The sequence below is a fragment of the Podarcis liolepis genome, assembly GCF_965112155.1.
Source record: "Podarcis liolepis genome assembly, chromosome: 6".
In the NCBI taxonomy this organism is placed as follows: domain Eukaryota; kingdom Metazoa; phylum Chordata; class Lepidosauria; order Squamata; family Lacertidae; genus Podarcis; species Podarcis liolepis.
The window spans coordinates 98,591,775-98,601,722 of NC_139559.1; the positions used below are offsets into that span (position 1 = coordinate 98,591,775).

General features: G+C 42.5%; 2 long non-coding RNA genes across 2 annotated transcripts; one reads left to right on the top strand and one right to left on the bottom strand.

Moving 5' to 3' along the window:
- Positions 1-1,144: 1,144 nt before the first annotated feature.
- LOC310709868 lies at positions 1,145-5,142 on the top strand. The gene is made up of 2 exons (XR_014527692.1): positions 1,145-1,255; positions 4,905-5,142. It is a non-coding gene; the product is annotated as an uncharacterized lncRNA (long non-coding RNA).
- LOC310709869 lies at positions 2,791-4,910 on the bottom strand. The gene is made up of 2 exons (XR_014527693.1): positions 3,888-4,910; positions 2,791-3,796 (listed from the first exon to the last, which is right to left on the bottom strand). It is a non-coding gene; the product is annotated as an uncharacterized lncRNA (long non-coding RNA).
- Positions 5,143-9,948: the final 4,806 nt, after the last annotated feature.

Here is a 9,948-nt window from a genome sequence, read left to right on the forward strand (position 1 = left end):
AAGGCTTGCATACCAGGGGAGAGAAACCAAAGAGGGATGAGGTGGGAGAGAACAGAAAAGCAATGGCGGGGGGGGGGGTGTTTGGAGGCGGAACAAAACAGCCTTAAAAGTCAGGTGAGTGTGGCTCTGCCCTTTGTAGTTTATGAGCCCCTCTTGTAGCCCTGCCAAGATTCTGAAGCCCCCAAATATCCCAAGCCACACTCCATTTTCTCTTGTCACCCACAAGGACACATTTCCAATGACAGACCCTCCAAGTGTCACTGTTTTCCAGGAACTGTCCTGGATTTACAGAAGCCCTCCTGGTTTCTGATTTAATCCTGGAACATCCTGCTTTTCCTTAGGACATCCCTATTTTCATTGGAGAAATGTTGGAGGGTATGGAGTTATGAGAACCCCCAAGCCGTCTGAAGGCAGCTCTGTATAGGGAAGTTTTTTAATGGGTCATGTTTATGAAAATTATTATTATTATTATTATTATTATTATTATTATTACTACTACTACTACTACTACCACCACCACTGCTACTACTACTATCATTATTGAATAGGACACCCCTATTTTCAGCTGAAAAATGTTGTAGGGTATGCAATGCCTGAGAAACCTCAGTCCATCTTTTCTTCTTAGCCAGTCATAAAATCCACTGGCAGTAGATCCCAGCCCTGTCTGTCAAGGAGAGGAGGAAACACTAAAGTTTTGTTTTGTTCTTTTAAAAAACCACCCACCAAGGAACTTTCTCTGGAGGGCCGGCGGAAAGATCCTTTGGGGCTTCTTCCCTGCTGCTTCCTCTCTGGCTCTGTGCTCCTTTGCGCCTGCTGCTGCGAGCATGGCTCCCTTGCCAGAGCATGGGAGGGAAGGGGCTTGCTGCTGTTGTGACCTCTGGGAGTGCAGAGCAGAGAGCAGGAAGAGGCTCCATGCAAGAGCTGCAGGGAAAGGGTGCAAGCAAACGAGAGGGAGAAGGAAGGAAGGAAGGAAGGAAGGAAGGAAGGAAGGAAGGAAGGAAGGAAGGAAGGAAGAGCTGACCCTGGTGTGAGAGAGTGGAGCTCAAAGAGAGACAGAGAAACCTGGAGGGTGGCACGGGTGGGGGGTGGGGGGTGGTACATTTTGTTTAACTCTCCAGGGGGCAGCAGAAGAGAGGACCCCCCTAGGAGAGGCTGCTCCCCAGGTCCCTCTTGGGGCTCCTGCCAGGGGGACCTTTCTCTTCAAAACAGCTTCCTGGGCATCTCCGGTGCTAATCTTGCGTGTTAAATTTAAGGGGTGAGATTTTGGTAGCTGTTTTTGTTCTCTTCAGTTTTGGTGTGGGGGCCTTAAGCTTTATTTCACCAGAAGTTTTTTGTTTAATTCTAAGCCTCCCAGAGAACTCTGCATTGTGGGCAGGAGACACATATATAATATAAAATTGTGTGTGTGTGTGTGTTTTGGATGGAGATCGTAGGGAAGAGAGAGGTGCAAGGGGCTTTCCCCCTTCCCCTCTTTTTTTGCTATTTCTTCCATTTCCTGCCCGACTAATGCAATGGCTCTGTGACAAGAAATATTGGGGGGTTGCGGAGGGGAAGCGAGTGGCCTGAGAGTTAATTGGACACGATAGATATGGGTGATGAATGTGGGGTAAATTGATTTGGAGTGATTTCTCAACTAATTTGGAGAAATAATATTAGAGGGATTTAATTCAAGGTGATTTGGAGGGAATTAATTAGCCGCCAGCTTAAATGGGCATTCTGTTGTAGTTCAAAGAAGTGGTTTTGTGCCCTGAGAATCAGACCCCACCTTTTGCCTCAAATGCAGATTCTTTGGCAAGTTGCTCATCTTTTAACCTCACCATTTTGCTTTTTGTGAAATGGATGTCAAATTGCAGTAGTAAATTTTGAAATGGCTACACCCTAAGGCCACCATTTTGTGGCTGTCCACACTCCCATGGCAGCCATTCTGGGATGGTGTCCACAAAACCTCCTCAGATTTCCAAATATGCCGGTGAGGCCCCTGACAGAACACCTCCTGAGGGGCGGCCACTGGAGAACAAACAGCTAAAGCGGGACAACTCTTTTCTGTGGTGGACTGAACCCAAGTCTCATTACGTCCATAGCTTCCTCTTGGACTCACCTTTTAAATTTTTTAATCTCCTCCCTTGACTCAATACGGCAGCTTTAAGGTATACTAGAGCTTTTCAGAGGATTCTGCACACCAGTTTCTTTTTAATGTTGGACCTGTGTCTATTTAGACTCTTGCATAAAAGCTTACTAGTTTGCCCTATATAAAACTCTATGCAGTTGGAATTGGTACGTTAACTTTTTGCACCCTAAAGTGCAATTGGGAATCATTTTAATCCTAACAATAGGAGAAATAATGGCATTTTATCTAGGTAAATCCTGTTTAAACTGCATTCCCAGATTATTTTTGTGTGTTCCACAAATGAGAAAACAGGCAAGGTCTTCAACTGCATTCTCCCTACTTAAAGGCAGCTTAAAAGACAGCTACTCTGTGCTCACTTACGTGGGACATAAGTCCCTTTGAACTCCATGTGACTTACTTCTGAGCTGACGCAGATAGGATTGCAATTTGCAAATATTTTGCAGCTCAACTTGCATGTTTGTTGTGCCCACTAAATTTGTACCTCAAATGGTGAAAAGAAACAACAGAGTACTGTTGGTGTTGCACTGCTACAGTTCCAATAATGGGAGGAGACAGTCCTAAAAATGACAGCCATCCCCTTCTGCCGTGTCTGCTGCATTTCAGAGTGAGCTAGTCAGAATCAGTAGGAAAAGAGGACTATAAAAAGCACAGTAAAAAAAAAATTTCAGCAGTGGGTTTTATTGCATTTTGTAGGTACTGTTAATCGCTGGCTTCCTTCAAAAGTTTTGTACAAACTAGCAATAAACTGTATACATGGTTTTAGTTCTTGAACCAACAGAATGAGATCCAGAAGTGACGTGGTGAAGATGCTCTCGTCAGAGAGGCTCTCTCATTGGCTGGTTGTCTTTCAGGCTGGGTTGTCATGTGACTGCCTGTCTGTGCCTGCTGTACAGGTGAGTGCATGTTCTGCACAGCAAGTGTAGACAGGCAGACACATGGCAACTCTGGCCGGCCAGCCCATGGCTCCAGCAGGGATGCTCTGCTCTGGGCTTAGCAGCCTGACTTCACGGCAGAAGGAGGGGAAGGCATGGCACACAAGCAAACTTTACACATTGGGGAGCTCTCAAACAAAGAAGACGTTTACTTTATTTAGAAAACTTGCGCTGTTCTTTACATTATTGTTTTTTTTTCTTGACATACACAAGACGGAGATTGCAGCAAGACATGCGCCCAGAACAAATCTTAATTCATTTCAAAAGTCTGCATTCATGGTGGGTGGGTGGATGTAAAAATATGTGCAAAGAAAGCATTACTGGGTTTTAAAATTAAGGATATATTTACCCAATATGCATTTGGGTTTTCAAAATATGCATAAAACATTGTCCTGTTGGTGGAAGTTGCCATTTCCAAAATGGTCCAGCTGCCGGCTGTTGGCCTAAAAGCTCACAGTGTGTAAGAACTTTTATACACAATTCACATTTGATTTGCCACATAAATTATATTGCACCCATTTTTTTAAAAAAAAGCAATGTTATAAACGCCAGTATAAAGTCAGTTCTCAAAAGTGTGATTTGTGCATCAAAAATGCAGAAACTGAACACGTGTCAGATCCTTATGAACTTGATACTTCAGAATAGCAATTTGTCCTCCTGCACCCCAGCAGTGTTACATGGAAACAGAATACATCACCATATTCATGGAATCACAGAATCTTAGAGTTGGAAGAGACTCCAAGGGTCATCCAGTCCAACTCCCTGCAGTGCAGGAATCTCAACTTAAGCAGCCATGACAGATAACCATCCAACCTCTCTTTAAAAACCTCCAAGGAAGGAGAGTTTAATTAGTATTTCATTTTGGTGGCTGGGGGGGGGGGGAGAGAATCTTATTATGATATGCATATAATTTTTTTTTATTATTATTTTAGAAAACTCCATTAAAAGTTCATGATATACTTTGCTCTTTTAATTTGGTGTGAAGTATGTTGTGGTTTGCCAAAATTCAATCTTCAAAGAACAGTAAGTGTGCAATAAAGGAATATTGACAACTAACAATAAAGCACTGGCTGAACTGAAAGCTTGAAGGCTGCAGGGGCTGTTACAAGACGTGTCACGCTATTTAAATGCTTTCTAGTCATATGGGAAAATGTATGTTTTACATTCACTCTATAACTGTGTCTCTCACATGCTGCTGCTATAGGTTAGTAATATTCAAGACATGTATTTTAAAATGTTGAAGACTCTACTTTCAGCACATTATTAGAATTCCATTGTCTCGATTATATTGATTTTGAAAAAGATACAACTAATAGCCAAAACATACTCCGATACAGCAGTCACAGCTAGTTCTCCCCAAGCTTTAAGATTTTATAGAAAATGAAGAGTTGTGTTGAAATGTTGTTTCTTAATTTTTGCAAATGCAAATTTACCTTCTGCAAATGCTGCTTTGTTTTTTTGGGAGGTGCTGTTAGATGCTATGCAAAAATACTTCTCTTATCTCCTTCCTTTGGTCTAAACCGCTTTGAGACCCCCCCCCCCAAAAAAAATAAAGTGGTATAGAAATGATGATGGATGATGATGATAGACGACTATTTCACCCATTTCCTGTTTGACCCCATCCCTTGCCAGCCTTTTGGTACTGAGTTTTTATTTTAGTTTTGTGAAAGTAAAAGCAAACATAGAAATATGGGGATGTGCAAGTATGAGAAACTATTTTAGATACTGCAGGTAATGTAAGGTTTTATTGCACCTATACTCCTGCATAAACCTGATTGGTCAATTTTTATTTCTTTTATCCTTGTTAAAAATGCTTGGCTAATGGAGTTTAATTTTGTTTACAGAATTTCCTCAGGACAAGGATCCTTGGGTGGTCTGCAGACATTTCTTTGTTAGAGAGGAAGAGATTCTCGAAATGCAAGGGTTGCCTAACATGGGGGTGGAAAGAAGCAGAAATGTAGGGAGTAAATCTTGTCATCAGCTGCATTGTCTCGATTGGAAATCATTCTGTAGATAACTGAAATCATCCTTCGCCTCGGCTGTATTTTCTGCCTCACTAAAGGAAATGGTGGCTGTCTTAAACTTTTTCTTTCTAATCTCAAACTGCAACTACTTAATTTGGAGAGCTTTTTCCTCGGGTTTTGCTCTCTGTGGTAAAATGGAAAAACAGAGCATGCTGCAAGCACAGCATAAAAAAAAATGGGATTGCTTAATACTATAAGGATTTTAAAGAGTTTCATATGCTGGCTCTGCAACACTGCTATCTTCCTCATTCACCACAACATGTAGTGACCATGTAGCAATGAACTACGGGACCTAATTCTGCTTTGCATTTTCCACTAAACAAACTTTCTCATTTCAGCCTCATTCTTGAATAAGCTTTATAAATTAAGAATAACATGTTGAACTGCATCTTCAAACCCTTGGTTTTATCACCAAATTCCTACAAATCTCAAATCAAGAGACACACAAAAACATTATTGGATCTTTGTGTTTGTTGACTTCCTACCAATCAGTGTTCCCCAAGGACAGTATTTAAGATCCTTGCCTAGCCATGTAGATTTTTTCTTTCTCTGGCCGTTGCTGGTTCTCCCTCTCTTTGTCTGCACTTTTGCCGTCTGGCAAATGAACATGAGAGATACACGTGAGAGGAAATGCAGACAATTTCTACCCACGGCTTGTTCCTAGACAGCAGAATGTGAATTCCAGGGGGATTTCACTCCAGTTGTTGTAGTTGTACAGTAAGAAGACATTTAGAACTAGAATATTTCCTTTTTTGTCTTGATTCTTATTAATAAAATACGGGAAACAAATTAATATTTTTTAAACGGACTGACCCCAAATCTGTATTGCTACTTGCATGATAGCCAGCCTGTTCACCCATCCTTTGAAAATATTTTTGGTCCCCCCCCCCCTGAATTGACCCCTCCTTATATGCCACAAAAGTTTGCCACTGTGCTGTTATAAAATCAAGTGAAAGATCAAAGCAATAATTTAAAAATTATTAACATTTTACGTTTCTCTTTTCATGACATTCGGCTCCTTTGAATTTGCAACTGCAACTTTGTGCTTGCTATTTGTTAAAACAACAGCAACAAAATGACAGGCTTTAACATGATAAAAGTCTGGTACAAACATAGATACGATGGCTTGAAACAAGTCTAAGACTGCAGTCCTGTTAACCTGAGAGTAAGTCCATAAAAGCAGAGTAACTATGTGTAGAATGAGGCAGCAGCAGAGGGGATGACTGACACCTAGCCCTATGTCCCCGGCACGAGGATTGCAAGACCTACGGACACTTGGAGCATTTTGGGGACCAGAGAGAGGGTCATGTGAGACCACTTACTATGTGCATGTATCCATTTAATACATCCACTTTTTAATTTAAAAATAAGAGTTGGTCTATGCCCACTTGGGAACCTGGCATGTGCTGGGGGAGGGGGTTGTTTTTCTACCCTAAATTTGTTGCATTGCTCTCCTGGCAAAAAAAAAATGCCCACCCTTTCTCCAAGCACAAAGGTTGCTCTTTGCCCCAGGAGGGAAGCTGTCCTTGGCGCTTGAGGGCAGCTTCTCTCCTGAGAGGGGTATCAGCTTCTTGGGTTTTTTGGGGGGTGGGGGTGGGGGGTATTTTTTTTTGCCAGGATTGCAGCACAGAGTGAAATAATTGGTGCCCCCCACACCATCCTGATTCCCTCCCCTCCTGTGTCTGCTATTTGTAAAGTAAAAATAAGACATTTTAAAGATGTATGCACATTTAATATACTGTGTAGTTTAGCCCACAATGAAACTTGTAGTGAATTCTTTGAGACTACAAGAGGGGTGGGGTGAGGAGAGGGGGTGCAGGAATGTAAATTATAATAATGTGCATATATAATTTTGTTTGCAATTATAACACAAGTATCTGTGCTTGCAGTGTATTTAACTTAAAATCTTCATTCAAAGCTTGAGAATATTCTTTTTTAACCAATACCAAGCTTAACGCTTAAAGAAATGTCCTTTGAAGTGAAGAGGGTATCGAATTACAGCACAGATTTCCATCCACCCCCCCCACCCCCCGCCGTTCCTTCCATGAAGACTTTCATTCAGTACCAAGTTCTACCCCTTCCCCACCACCGTAACAGGATAGTTGAAAATGCACCAAAGGAAACATTTTCATCTTTTTACAAATTCCACTTTTATCAGTGGGATTCATGGTCCAGGAACTTAGTCTGTAGGCTCTGTGGCCTCGAAGTCTTAATGAATCCTGGGCTTCCATCAGCAAGGCATAGAAGTTTAGAGGAACAAAAGTTATCTTCAGAATAAAACTTCCTGCATCTGGTGAAAACTTATGGCATGATACCTGTGCCACAAGATCTTCATTGATTTTGATGAAGAGGTCTGCCTTGGCTACCTGTTGCAAATCATCTGTGATTGCACCTAGTTTTGATTGCTCTTTTTTGTAATAATGAATTGCACAGGTCCACTATTTTAACAGATGTCTTTAAAGATGTTTCTGATTTGGCATTCTGATCCTAAACACATTAACTTGAATGCAAGTGATTCCTTATTCCACGTGGAGAGGCCCTGGGTGGCCCATGCAGGGGTGGGAGCAAATCCCAGGGAGAAATGGGCTGCAAGGGGAAAGGCAGAGCACTGTGTGGGGAGATGGGGAGAAACAGCTGGCTGCTGTGCCTCAAAATGCGCAGGGAACGGAAGACAATTCAGGCAGGCAGTTAGCTCTGACCTCCGCAATGTGTGGGTCTTTGCTTCAGCACTAGGGCATGATCTGTGTTGCTGCCTTTCACAGCTCCTACACACAAAATACTCAGACGCTCCAGCACTTTTGTGTAGATGAGCGTCGCTTGACTGGGGGAAGGGGGCTGTTAGGTGGGAATAGGCTCCATTGATTTTGGAGGAATATTTGTCCACATATTGTGTACAGGATCAGGAAAGAAGTGTATCGGGCTCTTTGTAAACAAGTATTTTTCAGATTTGGGGTTAAGATAATAATTTTCATTTGTATAAATAGAAATAATATTCTTAAACTGGATTTAAAATCTGAAATGTATAAACATTAAATAATACCAGTAGTGCTGAAGACACCTACTCAATTTTTTTCCACACTTCCACAATTTAATTATTATTAGTATTCTGCAGGTAATGCATAAATAGTATTAGTAATTTTTTAAAAAAAATATGGCATTTTAAAATTGCCGTACTTTTGCCAGTGGCAATGGCAGCATTTCATTCTCCTATGCCCCCTATGGGTCCAAGCTATACCTTTTGTTTTTCTTGCTTGTGTACTAGCTCACCAGGAGAGGTCCAGTTTTCTTGCCTGGCCCAGGAGGGTAAGGAGTGTCCCCTATTTCCAGATCGTAGGTCAGACGCTCTTCTGAAGTGGCCTTACCGGAATGTCTTCCATGCATTACTCAGAGAAGTCCTCTTCCCGTGTGCCTGGACAGTGTCCCTATTTCCTAGCATGCAAAACCTGTGAAGAAAAAGACTCTAGGTCAGTTCTGAAAGGAGCCGTCCTGCTCTTCTGTGCGCGATGTTCTCGGGAGTCCAGGCCGCTGCGTTCCCTTGCCCAGTCTAACCAATGTGCAGACTACTGTACAACAGCATTGTCCTGAACAGGTAGTCTGAACACTGGGGCGACGGAGCAGGATAGGGTGAGATTAACAATAATCCTCCTTTAGTCTGTGGGGGGGGGGGGGAAATCCCCTTCCCGCATCAGGCTCTGTTCTCCTCTTTGCTTCAAGCCCTGCAACACTCCTTGAAATGCGCTGAAGTGCTGCGATTTCTAGCCTTGACGTGGCACATTTGCAGTAGACTCTGGATCTGGCAATGAATTTAGGGCCAGGAGAAGGGGGAGGGCCGGGTCTGAGCATCCATATATGGGATGATGTCACCCTAGGGAGGTTTGGGTATGCACTGTGCCGATGGTGAGACCGCTGGAATTGCCTGCTCTCAGACATGGGTCTGTGTATAAAATGGTACCAGATGTTTTAGTGTAATGTTAAGCAGTCATTTCATCTTGAGGCCAGGTTTTTTTCTTCAACTGGGCAGGAAATGGGCCCCACTATGGAAAAGCTGTAAAAACTTGAGAAGTACAGTTTTGCTGCAGCAAGTTCAGTTCAGAGTGAATTAAAATAAATCTAAAAAACAAAACAAAACTCACTTTCACAAACTGGTCATTAAGGGAAATAATAATCTAAACTTTCTGATTCTTTCAGCTGAGCTTCCTTTTATTTTACTTGTAGGTCTTTTGGACTCAGAAAAGGCTCTGGTTCTCTCTCTCTCTCTCTCTTGGAACAGTCGAGTCACAAACAGGGCTGCTTTGGACTAGCGCAGTAATTACAGCCACTTCCTGAAAGTGAAGCCCCCATGAAAAGTCTGCAGAAATGTTCTTTGTCAGAGAGTCTACATAAGTAATTAGTTCCACATGTGCTCTTCATATTTTCCTCCAGCTATTTGGGCTGACTTGAGACATTGCTGGAGCTCAAGCCTAGCTCTAAGCTTTTCACTCCAAGCGTTTGCCCTGCAACAATTTATGGTGTCAAAATTAATTTTCTTGGTGCTATCAGTGCCATCAGCCTGGGTATCAGTTTTTTACCAGCCGCCCTTCAGAACCCATTTTGTTTTTATTGGTGCTTCTTGGAGTTGTCCCCCCCCGTGAACTTCCCCTTGCTTTCTCTTTCCTGTTCTTCTCTGCCCTTGTGGGCACCAGACAATTCTCCTTGCTCATGGGAAGAGGCTGGAGGGCCCGGGGTGTGTGTGTGTGTGTGTGTGTGTGTGTGTGTGTGTTGGTTCTTGTGCTGCTTTGGGACAGCAATTGTCTTTAAATGCAATTACCAACTTATTTTATTCATACATACCTTTAAGTCATTCTGTTTATATCCTGCCCTTCTT